At 37.8% G+C, this 18,087-nt stretch overlaps 1 long non-coding RNA gene and 1 pseudogene across 1 annotated transcript in view; one reads left to right on the top strand and one right to left on the bottom strand.

Moving 5' to 3' along the window:
* LOC140505772 (uncharacterized) overlaps positions 1 to 18,087 on the bottom strand; it is a 181,936-nt gene that overhangs the window by 116,871 nt on the left and 46,978 nt on the right. The window lies entirely within an intron of this gene.
* LOC140529048 (heterogeneous nuclear ribonucleoprotein C pseudogene) lies at positions 8,502 to 9,994 on the top strand (annotated as a pseudogene).

The raw sequence follows: 18,087 nt of genomic DNA, 5'->3' as shown, positions 1-18,087 counted from the left end.
GCAGCACTCTGTTGCTCTGGACTGAAAAGCAAAAGGAAGCTTTTATCACTGACTAATGAACGTCCTGGGATAAAGCCAGGCAGCCAGCCAAGCCCTAAAAGTTTTCATAAAAGACATCAAACTAACACTTTTCTTACTAGAACTAGAATGTGGGAGCTCTAATAGTCCAAAAGCTATTTAGACTTTCATCTTTAAAGATCTCATCTTCAAGAGTAACACATTTAGCTCCAAGAAAGTTACTGGTTTAGTAGTCATATCTGACTCTTCATGAACCCATTTAGAGCTTTCTTAGCAGAGATACTAGAGAGGTTTGCCATTTCTTCCTCTAGCTCATTTTACAGGTAAGTAAATTGAGGCAAACAGGGTTAAGTGACTTACCTAAGGTCACACAGTATCTGAGGCTGAATTTGAACTCAGGTCTTCCTGACTCCAGGACTAGGACTCTATCCACTACATTGGCTTAAAGATTGTGGAGCAGTAATGTGAATCTAGTTCACCTGTCCCTAGTTCATTAGTCTTTTCATAAGAAACATAAATATATGCAATACAGTGAAATGCTTTGTAGGCTAAAAGCCTATTTAAGAGTCTAAATGAAATGTTTCAACTGGTACGTGGTATGATTTAAAAAATATGCCCTAAATAACTATTTTGTGGTTTTTTTCTTATTACTTGCAGTATCATCAAAGAATTCAGTGCTTTTCTAATTATGTGTATATTGTTCCCTGCCAAAAGATAAGTAAATGATTATTTGCATAGATGGGAAAAGGAATGAAAGTTTCTGAAATACTAACATTTGAATGCGTAATGTAACCAAAACTTGTGGTCATATAATTCTATCAGAAGAGATACCTTGCCCTAGGTGAGTTTAAATATGAACAAAATCTCTAGTCTTCCCATCAAACCAAGGGTAATCAATCAATCAATAAGCATTCATTTAGCTCTTATTGTGTGCCAACCACTATGGTAAGAACTGGGTAAATAAAGAAGAAAAATATTTCCTGCTCTCAAGGAGCTTACATTCTAACGAGGGAGACAATAGACAAATAAATCAACACATGACAAGAAAAATATAGAGTAGTTGGAAGGTAGCCTTTAGTGGGAAGCACTAGTCGCTGAAGAGAGCAGGAAAGGTCACTTAAAGGAGATAATACTTGAACTGGGTCTTAAGAGGGAAAACATTCCTGACATGAGAGATAGCCAGTGTGCAGGCACTGAGTATAGAAGGCAGAGAGTATAATGTGTGAGGAACAGATGATAGGTTAGTATTGCTGGACCACAGAGTACACAGAGGAGAGTGATGTGTTAAAAGACTAATGGGGTTGGAAGGGTCCATATTGTGAAGAGTTTTAAATATCAAACAGAGTTTACATTTGATCCTAAAAGTAAAAAGGAGACATTAGCCTTTATTAAACTGGGAGAAGAGAGGCTTATATGGTCAGATCTATTCTTTAAGAATAACATTTTGGATTTGTGTGGATTACAGTAGAGAGACGTGAGGCAGAATCCAATGAGAAGGGTACATTCCTGTAGTTCAAGCAAGGGAGATGAGGGTCTGAATAAGGGATGGCGGTATGAATGGAGAGAAGACCCAAATTGTTAACAGCAGAGAAAGCAACCATAAGATTTGGAAGTCCAAGTAATTTCTTTTACACCTAATGAATTGTGAGAGGACTTTTGTACTTTTCATAGTTGTACAAAGTTATCCATCTCCTCTGAATTATTTCTAGACTTGTCTTAGACTTTCTGCTTTAATAATAACTAAAAATTAGATATGCTCTACTTTTAAAAAAAATTGAGAAGCTGAGTCATTAATCTTCAGCAGGTAGGCATTTACTCTAAGTTTAGAAGATTTAGCTGAGGTGGGCCTTGCAAGTAAATACTGTGCTCTTTAAACCCTTAGATATCTATAGGTAACAATTTGTGGAATTAGCAAAACCATGAACTTGCAGCAAAGGGGATAATTTTGGAGACCCCACACTGGCTTAGAGCTATTCTCTTGAGGCCCCTTTTGTCACTACTTGCCTTCCCTTCATTCCCTCCCCCTTACCCTCACCAAGCTACACAAGGACTACTTGAGAGCTAGCTATGAATAAGATCTATAGTATCTCAACCCACCCAGGTTTTACAACCTCAACCTAGATGAGTCACATAATTGTAGATAGATTAATGGAATTTAAATGAGACTAAATGCTTTAACAGAATTTAGAAGAGAGCTCTTGCACAAAACCCTATGATTAGAAATTTCTAGATACCTCAAGTCTCTGGGGTCATAAAACCCACTCCTACTTTATCAAGATACATTTGCAACACGTGGCACAAGGTAGATGCTTATTAAATTTTTGTTACTGTTGTGTGAAACAATGTGGTCATAAACCTCCTGTGGGGTTTTATTTGTTTTTAAGCACAGAATAACTAGGTTGCTTTATGGGGGGGGGGGGGTGATTGTGAAAGGAGAAAGTTAAAGAAAATTATAGGAGAGAGACAACTCAAAGAATAAATACTTCAGACTGAAATAGAGTCAAGATATGTGAGGCTGTATCAGGAGGCAAAAACTGCACAGAGTTCTTTTGACAGCTACCAAGTGATAGAATTGGAGGAACAAGATGAGTTATGAGGACCATAAACCAGAGGAAGGCCTGGAGAGGAAGTGGAGACAGAAGTACAAAGTCATGGTCTATGACACAGCATAAGACAAGTCCATATGAGGTTTGGAAAACCAATTTGGCGATATAAGGAGCAAAGTGCTTCCTCATGTCATTAACTCTGGACCACATCCTGATTTCAAGTAGTATGGAAACCACTTCTGGAAAAGTGCAAAAGAGCTGCCATTTTTAAAATAGAGAAAAAATAGACCTATTTAGGATGATGGGAAACTCTCCTGATATACTCTGAATTAAGGAAGAAAAAGTGCCCAGTGTTTTGACTGCTAGCAACAGATTTCTCAGCAAAATCAGATATGTTTATCAAGAATCTTGATTTGACAAATTGTATGAAGAGTTTCTAAAAACAACTCCAGAAAAAAAAGTGCCAAAAGCCTGAGGCACATTTTGAAAACTGTAACCACATATGATATTCTAACATATGTGTTCTTAATTGCCATAAAACTGCTAAAGTAGCACTGTGTCAAGACAATCTTGGCTCCTTGGCTCGGGAATAGCTCCCACTAAACTCTGTAGTGTTTACATATGTGGCTAGACTAGGGAGTCAGAGTAATTCCTAATCTTAATCAAAGAGAAATTATCAAACATGGATACAACTTTGACTAGAAATGAGCCAGCTCTCTGAGAGTATTTATACCCTTTTGAACAGGGATTTCTTTGGCTGTTCCTATTTCTATGCTCTTCAGCTTTCTAGGCATAATGGCCATGTCTCCATTACATCTAGAGAAATGGAGAATTTGCTGATAATTACTTGATGAACTAGAGTCCTACTAATAATAATAGTAGCAGTAATAACAGTACTGTCACCCTCATCTCTTCCAGGAATATATACAGTCATATCAGACTTATAAAACTACCCTTGCAGTTGAAGCATCTCCAGTCAGTAAAAGAACTCAGGGTTTCTAGAGAGTCAGCCTCTCCTCCCCTGAATCTGAACAGTCCACGTGACTCACATAAACCCATGACCACAGTGTAAGTCTGTTCTTAAACATCAAATCTCTGCGATTTTTCGTTTCTCAGTTCCAACTTATCTCAACCAACAGTTGTTGTTGTTTAGTTGTTTCAGTTGTGTTCAACTCTTTGTAACCCCTTTGGGGGTTTTCTCAGCAAAAACAATGGAGTTGTTTCCATTTCTTTCTCTAGCTCATTTTGCAGATGAGAAAACTCAGACAAAATGGGTTAAGTGACTTGCCCAGGATCATTCAGCTAATAAGTGCCTGAAGTCACATTTAAATTCAAGAAAATGAATCTCCTAACTCCATCTGCTGAGTTACCTACCTGTTTCTACTATATCACAGTGCCTTTTCATTAAACATAATATGAATGCTCTAAGTCCCACATTAGGTAGATGTTCTTTTCAGAATTGTTCAGACAACTTTAACTATGTGTATGTGCATGTATATATACATATATATGTGTGTGTGTGTGTACATATATATATATGCCTGACCATAATTTGTACACCAGGTTCCCAGACTACATGATTGCTAGACGACTAAAGACAACAGCTCCTAAGGAAGCAAGTAAATGAAACTACTTTATGCTTCATCCTCACCATCCATGCATATAACCTGTTGGCATACAGGTAGGAACTATTCCATGAGCTCTTTCTAATACATGTACCAATAATCTCTGTTTGATCCCCTTGGGTAACTGTAACCTGTTATTCCTCTATAAAAGAAGTAAGGAGAGAGAAGACTTGTATAAAAAATGAGCACACAGTCCTATAGTATGCCTGGCACTGGGTCCTATCACTGTCACAGCAGAAGAGAAAGCAAATTTTCACTTTGTAGCTCTGTAAAAGGATTAGGCCACAGAAAAGGCCAAGTCTAATGGGTTCAGATTCTGCAAGGAAGGAGAGACACCTAGAATGCCTATCATTACAACTGTTTATTAGATTTGCAAGGGGAATTTCAGGGATGGGAATGACTGAGCAATCCAGTCCAGTGGCACAGCTAAGTACACACACACACACACACACACACACACACACAGTGATCACAGAAGATGGGGGGAAGAGAGGAAGATTCAAGTAGGAAGAAGAGGGAGATGATCACACTGACTGGGTGACAAGGAGCTTTCTTCTCATGTACCATCTGTGCTGGTCCATCTTCAAATAAAGAGCTGCCCTGGGATGTTGAAGCCTGGGCAGTTTACTCTCTTAGGTATGCTTTTTGGGAGAGGGACAGCCCCAGGGCTCCCACCAGCAGGTTTTTCAAATGATGCTAGTGTTTTTTGCCTGTAGGATGTTTAAATGTTACTAGTGTTCCCTTTCAATAGAGTTACACCACAGAAATAGGAACCTTTATGTATTAGCCTAAGCTAAAAAGTCAAAAAATGGTTACATATATCATACTTGCTCTTCCAGTTTAGATAAGTTCTAATGTGCTTTAAAAATGGTGGGTCACTTCAGACAAAGTAAAAATGGCAGGGGTAGCAAACATGATCTCAGGCAAAGCAAAAGCATAACTAGACCTAATTGAAAGAAAGTCAGACAATAAAGTAATATCAAAAAATAGGAAATTTCTCTGATAAAGACCTCATTTCTCAAATACATACTAAGTGTTGGACTGTGACAAATTTATAAAAACAAGAGCCATTTTCCGATTGATAAATGGTCAAATGATATCAACAGAAAGTTTTTAGAAGAAGAAATCAAAGTTAGATGGAAAAAATATTATAAATCACTATTAATTAGAGAAATACAAATTAAAACAACTCTGAGGTAACACCTGTCAGAAAAAATCACTGCTGAAGAGGATGAGAATAAAACAGATACACTAATGAATTGTTGGTGGAGCAGTGAACTTGTCCATGCATTCTAGAGAACAACTTGGAAGCATGCCCAAAGGTCTATAAAACTGTGCATACCCTTTCAACCAGCAATACCACTACTAGGTCTATATTCCAAAGAAATCAAAGAAAAAGGAAAAGCACCTAAAGATACAAAAAAAAATTATAGCTACTCTTTTTATGATGGAAAAGGATTAGAAATCATGAAGATGATCATCACTTGAGAAATGTCTAAACAAGTCTGTGGACTTTGATTGCAATGGAGTACTATTACCTCCTTCACACAGAGTAACTGACAAGAGGGGTGATTTCAGAGTAACATGGAAAGACCTATATGAACTGGTGCAAACTGAAGTGAGAAGAACTAGGAGATCATTGTGCATCATAACAGCAATGTTGTAATGAAGGTCACTCTGATCAATACAATGATCCAAAGCAATTCCAAAGGACTTGTGCTGAAAAAAAGTGCTATCCTCCTCCCAAGAAACAAATGATGAACTCTGAGTGCAAATTGAAGTATAATTTTCTCACTTTATTTTTCTTGATTTTTTTTCTAAAGTCCACCTAATGTGGAAATATGCTTTCATGATTTCACACGTAAAATTATATCATATTGCTTGCCTTCCCAGTAGGTGGGGGAAGGTTGAGAGGGAGGGAGAGAATTTTTAAGCATGTGATCAGATAGTTTTTTAAAAAATGAAGATGTAGCAATCAAAAGGTACACAATAGGCTATCTAATAATTCACAGTGGAATTTGTCCAGTCACATTGAGATTATACATTGCAAAATATGAACTTTAACCACACTTTAATGAAAACACAGAAATTAGTGCCACTCCCTGCTTATGAGTAAATTATAAATTTATCTTTAGGCAAATATAAGTCCAATTCTAAACATTATTGCTTCCTCCACTTTCTTCCTTCAGTTTGATTAGCCATCACAACTACCTCTGGCTAATCTGCAGACTTCAGACTTGTCTCTTTTGGTTCAATTCAATTCAACAACCATTCATGAAGTGCCTACTGTGTGTCAGAGAAGGTGCTATGCTCTGAGGATCCACAAACAAAAAATCAAACAGTTCTTTCTTTCAAAGGACTTACATCCTAATTTGTGCTAAGAATGGAGTAAATTGAGCTAGCATGAGTACTGAGATCTGTATTGGACATTTTGCTTACATTGTAAAAACTGTCTTATTCCACTTTGTAAGTGTGGTTTTAAAAAGTATGTGTAAGTTTGCAAATTTAGTAAAGCAAACCTATAGAGTAGAAAAAGTCTTAGACATGGGGTTTACTTTCTGGACCTTTGTGTTATTATCCCTGACTCCCAATTTAAAATGGTAATACCTCCTTTACTCAGATTACAAACAATTAAAAATTGTACAGCTTTGAAAACTGTACAGCCTAGAGAGATATAAGAGATGATGGTGAGAACAATGTACAATAGCTTAAACAATGTTAGAAAAATTATGCAGTGAGACTTAGAAAATTTGCTGTGACACTGATTTTTATTAACTTTCACTGGGGATTTCATTAGAATTATCAAAATAACTATTGCTCTCTGGTCACTTCAATTTGATAGTAGACGTTTTATGTTGAGAATCTTTGTGTCTTTGTCTGTTTCCTCATCAAATAAGCATGGACGTAACAACATTTACTGCCTATAACAGCAGTTCATATTTGTATAGAGTTTTATAGATTATAAAGTACTCCTTTATAATTGACCTATAAGATAATGTAAGTGTGACTATCCCCATTTTACTGATGAGGAGACTGAAGATTCAGGAGGACAAGTAATTTATCCACTATTACACGGCAAGTAGGCAGTAGAGCCAATACTTGAATGCAGTTCTAATTGTATATTTAGCATTCTTTCCCCTATTCTAGTCTCTACCTCACTCCCTTATAAGAGTTTATTACCATAAACAAGTAACATTGGTGTGCCTTGGAGTTTGTTAAAATGAAGAATGTTCAAATTATTCTATTTTATTGGAGGAGGAGGCAAACCAGAGTTAAGTGATTTGCCCAGGGTCACACAGCTAGTAAGTTTCTTAGGAGGATTTGAAATCAGGTCCCCCTGGTCCTAGGGCCACCATTCTATCCATTGTTCCACCTAACTGCCCTTCAAATAATTTTAAAAATTTCTCTGCCCAAAAACTTAAACCACTAACATTTTCCATAAAAACTCAAAGAAAGTAACACAAAGATGAAAAAGGGACTAAATACAACATGACTAGAAAGTATGAAGAAAGAAAAAAAAATAAACATCACTGCACCTTGCCACTGGATCCAGATGGCTCCAGAGGAGAAAGTGAGGCTGGTGACTCTGCAGAGCCCTGCCTCACTTAAATCCACTTCACTTGCATGTCAGAACATCACCTCCCTGATGTCATGGTCCTCTTTGAGAACAAAAGGCACGCAACAAGCAACGATTACATGCCAGGCACTGTGGCAAGCACCTCACAAACACTATTTCATTTGAACTTCACAATGACCCTGGGAGGAAGATGTTATTATTATCCCCATTGTAGAATTAAGAAAGAGAAAAAAAGTTAATAGGCCAAAATCAATCATTAAAGCAATACTTACATTACACAGAGTTGAGTGTTCCCAGACCTGTTGCCAAAAGAGGAGGAAGAACACCTGATGGAGAAAGTGAAACTTTAGGATGTCCTTGATGGCAGAAGCCTCTAAAAGGAGAGTTCAAAGATGCTGGAGTAATCACTTAATAGTAATTTCCATATTTGCCTCCAAATAACCACAAAATAGCACCCCAAAACAAATCCTAGAACAGCAGAACCAGGAAAAAGACTGGGTGAAATCATCTTTTGGCCCAGGAAACTTGGAAGATCGACAAGAAAGATCTGTTTCTCTCAGGTAAAGGGGCAACACAGTCCAGGACAGGAAGCATCCAGCAGCAAGCCAGAGGAAGAATCTGAGCCCCAGTGCAGTGGAGCAGGCAAATGCCAAAACAAGAATACACTCCCCCAGCCCCCACCATGTGCCTCAGCATAGCCAAGGGAATGGTCAGACTCTGGCTTCAAGAATACCCATGTGCTTCAGCATAGCCCTGGCCAAACAGACATCCCCCAGTGGCCAGACCACCAAGTGCCTCCGTGTAGCCCTGGGGAAAAGCAGAAACACCCCACCAGCCTCAACACAAGCCAGACACCAGTACTAGGACCATAGTTCAGCACCAGGTAAGCTGTCAGACCCCTATGGCCTCCAGAGGGGCTTGCCACCTCCCACCCCCTCAGCACAGCAACAAACATTAGAGCACCCCATGGAGCTCAGGGCAACATCATTGCAGAGCCCAGTAAACAGCCATGGCCTGCAGCCCCTGGAACAAGAAGCCCTTAGACAGTGCCCTTTCCACCCCAGGAGCAGAGCTCAAATTTAAAAGTAAGAGAAAAGGCAAAAAAGATGAGCAAAAGTTAACAACAAAAAAATAATCTGACCATAGAAAGTTATTATGGTGACAGGGAAGACCAAGACATAAGCTTAAAAGAGGACAATAATGTTAAAACACCTATGGGCAAAATCCCCCCAAAAAAATGGGAAGTGTACCATTTTGTGAGGTGACAGAGATTGGACAAAGAAGTATCAGTAACAGTTGAAGAGGCTATCTGGAGCAGTAATCCCTTTCTTTACTGCTGTTAGATCAGAGAGTGGAGATTCAGAATCTCCACTTTTTCTCCTCCCCACCACTGAGGTTTTTTTATCTTTAACTATATTTGTGGCTGTTTGTCCCTTGCCATCAAACATCACGTCCAGCAATATCACCAACAAGATTGACCTCGGAAGTCCTGTGTCTTCATTGAGAATCTCAACACTCTGGTTGCTAAAAAGACTGATGCTGAGGCCATCTTCTCAAAGTATGGCAAGATCATGGATGCTCTGTTCATAAGGGTTTTGCCTTTGTTCAGTACATTAATGAGTGAAATGCCTGTGCTACTATGGCAGGAGAGGATGGCAGAATGATTGCTGGCCAGGTACTAGATATTAATCTGGCTGTAGAGTCAAAAGTGAACCCAGGAAAAGCAGGTATGAAGCATTCATTCTGCAGCAGAGATGTATGGGTCAGTACCAGAACACCCTTCTCTGTCCCCTATACTCAGCTCTTCCTTTGACCTGAATTATGATTTTCAGTGAGATTATTATGACAGGATGTACAGTTACCCACAATGTATACCATCTCTTGCTCCAACTGCTCATGCAATGATGCCCTCCCCATGCCAATGTGTATCAGGAAATACTTCCCACAGAGGTCAAAATGGCTTTAATTCCAAAAGTGGACAGTGGGGCTCTTCATCCAAATCTGGTAAATCGAAATTCAGACAATTAAGGAGTTGACCTTGATAAAACAGAAAGTGAATCCATTATTGGAGAGCCTGGAAAAAATTGAGAAAGAACAAAGCAAACAAACAGCTGCAGTTGATCAAAGATGATGAAAAAGAAACTGAAGAAGGTGACAGAGACAGTGCCAATGGCAAGGACAACATGTTGGGGTTTTTAGAAATCTCATCCAATTATTTCTTTACCTAGGCATCTGTTTTGATCAAACTTTTCACCAGATTCTCTCCCTTAGTATCTTCCAGCACATGTTCACTGTTGTACTTAACTTTATCCTTCCCATGTTCTTTGATTCTTCCCTGTGCCTAGTCCCTTTGAGGGACTTCAATTCTCCTAGTACTTATGTTGTCTACTGTAATTTTGCTTTTTTAATTTTGATACTTCTTTATGACTTAACAATAAAAAAGTTAGAATAGAGCAAGTGGAAGCTAATTAACTCAAAGAGATATCAAGAATCAATCAAACAAATTCAAAAGGATGAAAAAATACATGAAAATTTAAAATACCTCATTGGAAAAATAACTGACCTGGAAAATAGATTCAGGAGAGACAATATCAGAATCATTGAACTACCTGAAAACCCTAAGGAGGACAGCCCTGAGGAGGACCTGGACAGTGTCTTTCAAGAAATTATCAAGGAAAAATGCACAGATATCCTGAAATCAAAAGGCAAAATGGGCATTGGAAGAATCCACCAAACAGTAAAGAGATCCTAAAATAAAAACTCCAAGGAATATTATAGTTAAATTACAAAACTATCTGGTCAAGAAAAAAACTCTGCAAGTAGTCAGAGAGAAACAATTCAAATGTTGAGGAACCACAATCAGAATTATGCAGGACTTAGCTGCTGCGACATTAAAGTGTCAGAGATCATGGAACATGATATTCTGGAAGGCAAAGGAGCCAGGACTACAACCGAGAGTCACCTACCTGGTGAAATTAAGCATAATATTTCAAGGGAAAGGATAGTCATTCAATGAAATAGAAAAATTTCAAGCTTTCATAAGAAAACCAGAATTTAACAAAAAAAAATTTGATCTCCAATATTAAGATCCAAGAGAAGCCTACAAAGGGTAAAGAGGAAAAGAAAACATAAAGGATTCAAAGGAGCTCAATTGTTTACATCTCTACATGGGTAGATAATACTTGTAATTCTTTCAAACTATACCACTAATAATACAGCTAGAGGGAATATACACAGACAGAGGGTGTGGATATAAGGTAAATTTGAGGGAATTAAGGGATGAGAAAGAGGAGTACACGGGGTGCATAAGGAAGGGAGAGGTAGAAGGGGATAAATTATTTCACATGAAGAGGTTAGAAAAACCTATTATAGTGAAGGAAAAGATGGGAGGGTGGGTGATTGGCATCACTTGAACCTTCTTCTCATCAGTACTGGCTCAAAGAGGGAATAATAAACACAATAAGTTAAATATAGAAATCTATCTTACCTTACAGGAAAGTAGGAGGGAAGGAAATTAAGTAAAGGAGGGGGAACTGACAGGAGAGTTGGAAAGGTGGCAGACAGAAGCAAAACACTGTCAAGGATGGAAAGGGTGAAAAAAGAGAGAGGATAAACAAGAAGAAAAATAAGATTGAAAGAAATATGCAGTAATCATAACTGGGAATATGAATGGGAGGAACTCTCCCATAAAATGAAAGTAGATAGCAGAGTGGATCCAAAACCAGAATCCTACAATGGGTTGCTTACAAGAAACACACTTGAAGCAGAGAAATGCACATAGAGTAAAAGTAAGAGGCTGGAGCAGAATCTATTATACTTCTGCTGACATTAAAAAGTTACAATTGTAATTCAGACAAAACAAAAACAAAAATAGACATAATAGGGAATACAGAAGGAAAGGAGATAAGGAAGAAAACTACATCTTGATAAAAGGTACCATAGACAATGAAGTAGTATCAATACTAAACACATATACCGAAAGGTATAACATCCAAACTCTTAAAAGAGAAGTTAAGTGAGTTACAGGTTCATAAACAAAGATGAGGAAGAGAGCATTACAAAATGTAAAATTGATCATTTTGATTACATTAAGAGCCTTTTATACAAAAAAAACCAATGCAACCAAGAATAGAAGGAAAGCAGAAAGCTGAGAAACAATTTTACAGCAAGTGTCTCTGATAAAGGCTTCATTTCTCAAATATATAGAGAACTGAGTCAAATTTATAAGAGTACAAGCCATCTCCCAACTGATAAATGATGTGTGTATTTGTTCTTCCTTGCTGAAGAAGACCACGCCATCAGAGAAATGATGACATGACTTGCACTGGACATTGTTTTGAGTAAGGGAGGGCTGTGCAGGTCACCAGCCTCACTTCTCCAGAACCATCTGAATCCAGTGACCAGATATTCCTCAGGATGACAGGAGATGACCAAGATGAGGCAATTGGGGTTAAGTGACTTGCCCAAGGTCACACAGCTAGTGAGTGTCAGGTGTCTCAGGTGAGATTTGAACTCAGGTCCTCCTGACTCCTGCACTGGTGGTCTATTCACTGCACCACCTAGCTGCCCCTGATAAATGGTAAAAGGATATGAACAGGCAATTTTCAGATGAAGAAATCAAAGGTATCTAAAGGCATATGGAGAAGTGTTCTAACTCATTTTTGATTAGAGGAATGCAAATCAAAATGACTTTGAGATAACACCTCACACCTATCAGATTGGCTAATATGATGAGAAAAGGAAAATAACAAACGTTGAAGAGGGATGTGGGAAAATTGGGACACTGATGCACTGATGGTGAAGTTGTGAACCGATTCACCCATTCTGGAGAGCAGTTTGGAACTGTGCCCAACAGGCAACTAAATTGTGCATACCCTTTGATCCAGAAATACCACTATAGGTCTCCATATTTCAAAGAGATCATAAAAAAAAGGGAAAGGACATATATGTGCAAAAATATTTATAGTAGCTCTTTTGTGGTGGCAAAATATTGGAAACTGAAGGGATGCCCATCAATTGGAGAATGGCTGAACAAGCTATGGTATATGAATGTAATGGAATACTATCGTGAAATAAGAAATGATAAACAGGCATATTTCAGAAAAATCTGGAAAGACAAGTATGAAGTGATGCAAAGTGAAATGAGCAGAACCAGGAAAACATTGTACACAGTATCAGCAGCACTGTGTCATGATCAACTATAAATGACTCAGAAACACAATGGTCCAAGACAAATATAAAGGATTCAATAAGGAAAATGCTAACCAAATAAAGATAAAGAACTGATGGACTCTGAATGCAGATAGAAGCATACTTTTTTTCCACTCCATCCTTTTTCATGGTTTTTTTTCTTTTGATCTGTTTCTTCTTTTACAACTGTAACTAATATGGAAATACGTTTTATATGGTAGTGTATGTGTAACCTGTATCAAATAGCTTACCATTTTAGGAAGAGGGGAGGGGAGGGAGAGGGAAAAAATTGGAACTCAAAATCTCATAAAAATGAGGGCTAAAAATTTTTTTAGCATGTAATTGGGGAAAAAATAAGATACTATCAAAAATTTTAAATTAAAAAAAAACAAAAAGAGAGCCAATTGGTAAAATGTCTTGGGCTTCTTCAGGTACAGCATAAATCATTGAGGTTCCCTTTAGCAGCAGTCTAATTTTTTGTTGCTCATTTAAATGTATCCTGACACTAAAAGATTTTGATATGTTCCTATAGGTTTAAGAAAAAGATATTGTGTCCATTCTCCTACTAAAGTCTTACTCCAATTTCTCATCATGTTGGTACTTAGTGGGTTCAACCTCCCTACTTGCAAAGACTTCAGGTGTATACAACCAATCCAATACTCATATTAATTTTTAAAGAAAATTTAGATTCATTAAACAGAAACAAACATCTGTAGCCCTCAAGTAGCAGAAATATAGTCTTTCCCTGATCCTATATTAGAAACTTTTTCCAACTTGGTAGAACCTGTCAGAGTTAAGTGTCTGCTATTTGAGGGCTACAGATATATGTTTTTTGTGAAGGTAACTAAATTTTCTTGAAGAATTAATATAACTGCTGGAAAATGGTGCACAGCTACTTTACTACTAGGCAGATTATCCCCACTAACTCTGATATTAACATGGTGAATCCCAATCCCAGGAACAGGAAGCTACAGGCAGCCTCAGGAGTAAAAAAGAAAACTAGGCTGGAAATGGAAGTCAAAGTTTCCATCCCAATGAGCATTTGGGTCAGGTCAATAAATGGTCTCTGCATATCCAACCTAGGAGAGATATGGAGATCAAGTCTCTAATAATAAGAATAACAATAAATTAATATGGTGGAGTCGTGGATACAGCACTGCGTCTAGAGTCAGGAACACCTGAATTCAAATCCAGTTTCTGTTGCTTTTTAGCTGTGTGACCATAGGAAAATCACAACTTTTTTCTGCTTCAGCTCCGAAACTGTAAAGTGGGAATAAAAATAGCACCTATCTTCCACGGGAGTTGTGAGGATCAAATGAGATAACATCTTTGAAGTATTTAATATAGTGCCTGGAATATAGTTGGTTCTTAATAAGTGTTTCTTTCCTTCATTTCTTGCCTTCCTATTTAAGCCTGGAGAAGTTAGGCTTTAAAAAACAAAAAGGCAACCACTTGTTGGCAGTCATATAGATGGAATTCCTTTACAGATATTAGTTGGACTAGATAACTTTTAAGGTCCTTCCTAACACAGAGATTATATAAGTATCCTAGGTAATTTCGAAGAAAATCATTGCCATAAAATTGACCCTCAGGTGACATTAATTTGGTCCATAACAACTCATGAAGACTCTCTGCTAAGGCATAGGGGAATTAACCACACTAATTCAATTATGTAGCCTTGAAATCCTATGTCCATTCAAGACTTGAACAATATATTGTCTAAAATATGCATGGTAAATATTAATACCAAAAAATAGCAGTACAGCATAATGCAAAGAGCCTCTGAATCAGAAGGATTCTAGAGCTTGTTCCGCCACTAAGATGCTAGCTGAGGACTTCCAGTGCCAAGATGATGAAGTGAGGAAGGAAGCCTCTAAAGCCTTCCCAAATTCCCCTCGTAACAACAAGAAAACTACCTTAGAATTGACCAAGGAGCAGGGAAGTGGCTTACCAGCAGAGCAAGAAAGGTGTCCCTCTCTGGGGTGGGAGGGGAGGGAGGTCCAAGAGCAGCAGGAACAACAAGTCTCACAGAAGGGGGCCTGCAGCAAGGCTGCAAGGCTGGGGAAATCCCCCAGTGAAGCATCACCCTCCTGAAAACCAATAGCCCCCTAGGCAAATGAGCAGTCTGTGTAGCACAGCAAGCCCACCCCAATAGGCACAAGTTGTAGAGGGCCAGTACTGATGCAGTCTGGAATGTGAGGTACTGTCCAGGTTTTACTTGAGATTTATACTAACATAAGGGCTAACCTTATCAGGAAAATTGGCTCATCATCCCCACTCTTCATATTGCAAGCATGAGAACATCCTGACCTTGCCTTTGTACCCCAAGGTTGTCTCGCTGGAGGAACTAGATTAGGGAGTACAAGAAATAAACTAAAAATGTTCTCATGGGAATGACCTTGGTTGCTTGAATGTTCTCACGTAAATAATACTGCTTGCTTGCCTGTAAAAACCTATATAAATCTTGGCTATCCAGTTAATAAACAAAAGCTGTTCTTTACAACTCTTCACCTAGCCCGTGTCTACTTTTCTCTCACCATCTCTCAGCATTCACATTGGCAGCTCCCACGGCCAGTCCACAGCAACAAGCTACCATCAAGGCCTTGGCCCCATTGCTGACCAGTAAAGAAACACCCACCTCAGGACAAGCCAGCAGCTAAACCCCACACTCAGGGGAAGCCAACAGGGAGGCTTCATCCCCCAGCACAAGCTAGAAGGGTAGCCTACCCTCCAGTGAAAGCAAACAGCTGAGCCCTGAAGCCCAGTGAAAGTCAGCAGTGAGAACCTCAGCTTCAGCACAAAAAACTTGGGAAAGTGCAGGACCAGGGGCCAATTCTCACATAAAAACACTAAGAAAAAATGAAAAAAAAAAAAAAGACTTGGCTACTATGGTAAAAAGGAGAATTAAAGCACAAATTTAGAAGACAATAGTGTCAAAATGGCTACATGGGAAGCCTCAAAGAAAAATAAAATTTGGTCTCAGGCCCAAAAAAAGAATTCCTAGAAGAGATCAAAAGGGATTTTAAAAAGCAAATTAGAGAAGGAGAAGAAAAATTGGGAAAAGAAATGAGAGTAATGCAAGAGGATCATAATAAAAGAGTCAATAGTACAGGAAAAGATATGCAAAAATTTGCTAAGGAAAGGAACTCCTAAAAACAGAATTGGCCAAATGGAAAAGGAAGTACAAAAGCTCACAGAAGAAAATAATTTCTTAAAAATTAGAATTCAGCAAGTGGAAGGTAATGACTTTATAACACATATAACAAAGATACAATAAAACAAAACTGAAACAGTAAAAAAAGAAAAGAAAATGCGAAATATCTCAGTGGAAAAACAATTGACCTAGAAAATAGATCTGGGAGACATAATATAATAATTATGGGACTATCTGAAAGTCATGAACAAAAAGAAAAAAAAAGGCTAGACAACATCTATTAAGAAATTACTAAAGCAAACTGCCCTGAGATATTCAAACCAGAGGGCAAAATAGAATTTGAAAGAATTCACCAATCACCATCTAAAAGAGTTCCCAAAATGACAACTCCCAGGAATGTGATAGCCAAATTCCAGAGTTCGCAGATCAAGGAGAAAGCACTGCAAGTAGCCAAAAGGAAATAATTCAAATATTGAGGACAGTACTATAATCAGGATTACACAGAATTTGGCAGCTCCCACATTAAAGAAATGGAGGCTTTGAAAATGATATACTGGAAGGCAAATGAGTTAGAATTAAAACCAAGAATCACCTACCCAGCAAAGCTGAATATAATCTTTCAGGAGAAAAAAATATAGATATTTAATGAAATAGAGGACTTTCAAGCATTCCTAATTAAAAGACCAGAGCTGAAGAAAAAAATTTACCTCCAAATACAAGACTCAAGGGAAACATTAAAAGGCAAAAAAAGAAACAAGACAGAGAAAACATAAGAAATTTAATTAGGTTAAACTGTTTATATTTCTATATGGCAAGACAATATTTGTAACTCCTTAGAACTGTATTTCTATAAAAACAATTAGAAAGAGTATGTATAGACAGAGGGTATGGATACAAGGTCATTTTGATGGGATGATAACCCTCCAAAAAATAAAGAGATGAGAAAGAAAATTGCACTGGAAGAAAAAGGAAAGGGGAAATTAAATGGGGTGAATTATTCCACATAAAAATGGCATGAAAGAGCTATTATAATGGATGGGAAGATGGTGGAGGGAAGAGGCAGGCAAAGCTTAAACCTTACTCTCATCAAAATTGGCTCAAAGAGGGAATACCATATACACTCGGTTGGATATAGAAATCTATCTTACCTTATAAGAAAGTAAAAAGGGATGCAAATAATAGAAGGGGGGATGATAAAAGGGAGGATAGATTGGGCAAGGTGGTGATCAGAAGTAAATACTTATGAGGAAGGAAGGCGGGGGGGGGGGGGGGGTAAGAGAGAGGTGTATAAGCAAAGGGAAAATACCATAGAGGGAAATGCACAGTTAGTTGTCATAACTATAAATTTGAATGGGATGAACTCACCCATTAAATATAAGTAGATAGCAGAGTGAATTAAAAACCAGAATCCTACAATATGTTGTTTACAAGAAACACATCTGAAGCAGAGATACACACAGGGTAAAGGTAAGGGGCTGGAGTAGAATTTATTATGCTTCACTGAAGCAAAGAAAGTAGGGGTAGCAATCATGATCTCAGATAAAGCAAAAGCAAAAATAAATCTAATTAAAAGAGATAAAGAAAGAAACTATAACTTGCTGAAAGGTACCACACAAAATGAAATCATATCAATACTAAACATATATGAACAAATGGTATAGTATCTAAATATTTGAAAGAGAAGTTGAATGAGTCACAGGAGAAAATAGATAAAATAACTTACCTTAATTTTCCCCTCTCAAAACTTTCTAACAAAAAAATAAATAAGAAAGAAATTGAGGTGAACAAAATCCTGGAAAAGTTAGATATGATAGATCTCTGGAGAAAATTAAATGGAAATAGAAAGAAATGCACCTTTTTCTAAGCAGTACATGGTACCTACACAAAAACTGACCATTTCTTAGGACATAAAAACCTCACAACCAAATGCAGAAAAGCAAAAATAATAAAGGTATCCTTTTCAGATCATAATGCAAT

Source organism: Notamacropus eugenii, chromosome 1 (genome assembly GCF_028372415.1).
Source record: "Notamacropus eugenii isolate mMacEug1 chromosome 1, mMacEug1.pri_v2, whole genome shotgun sequence".
Taxonomy (NCBI): domain Eukaryota; kingdom Metazoa; phylum Chordata; class Mammalia; order Diprotodontia; family Macropodidae; genus Notamacropus; species Notamacropus eugenii.
The sequence above is the reverse complement of the archived record's forward strand: the minus strand, read 5'-3'. Positions and strand labels throughout refer to the sequence as shown.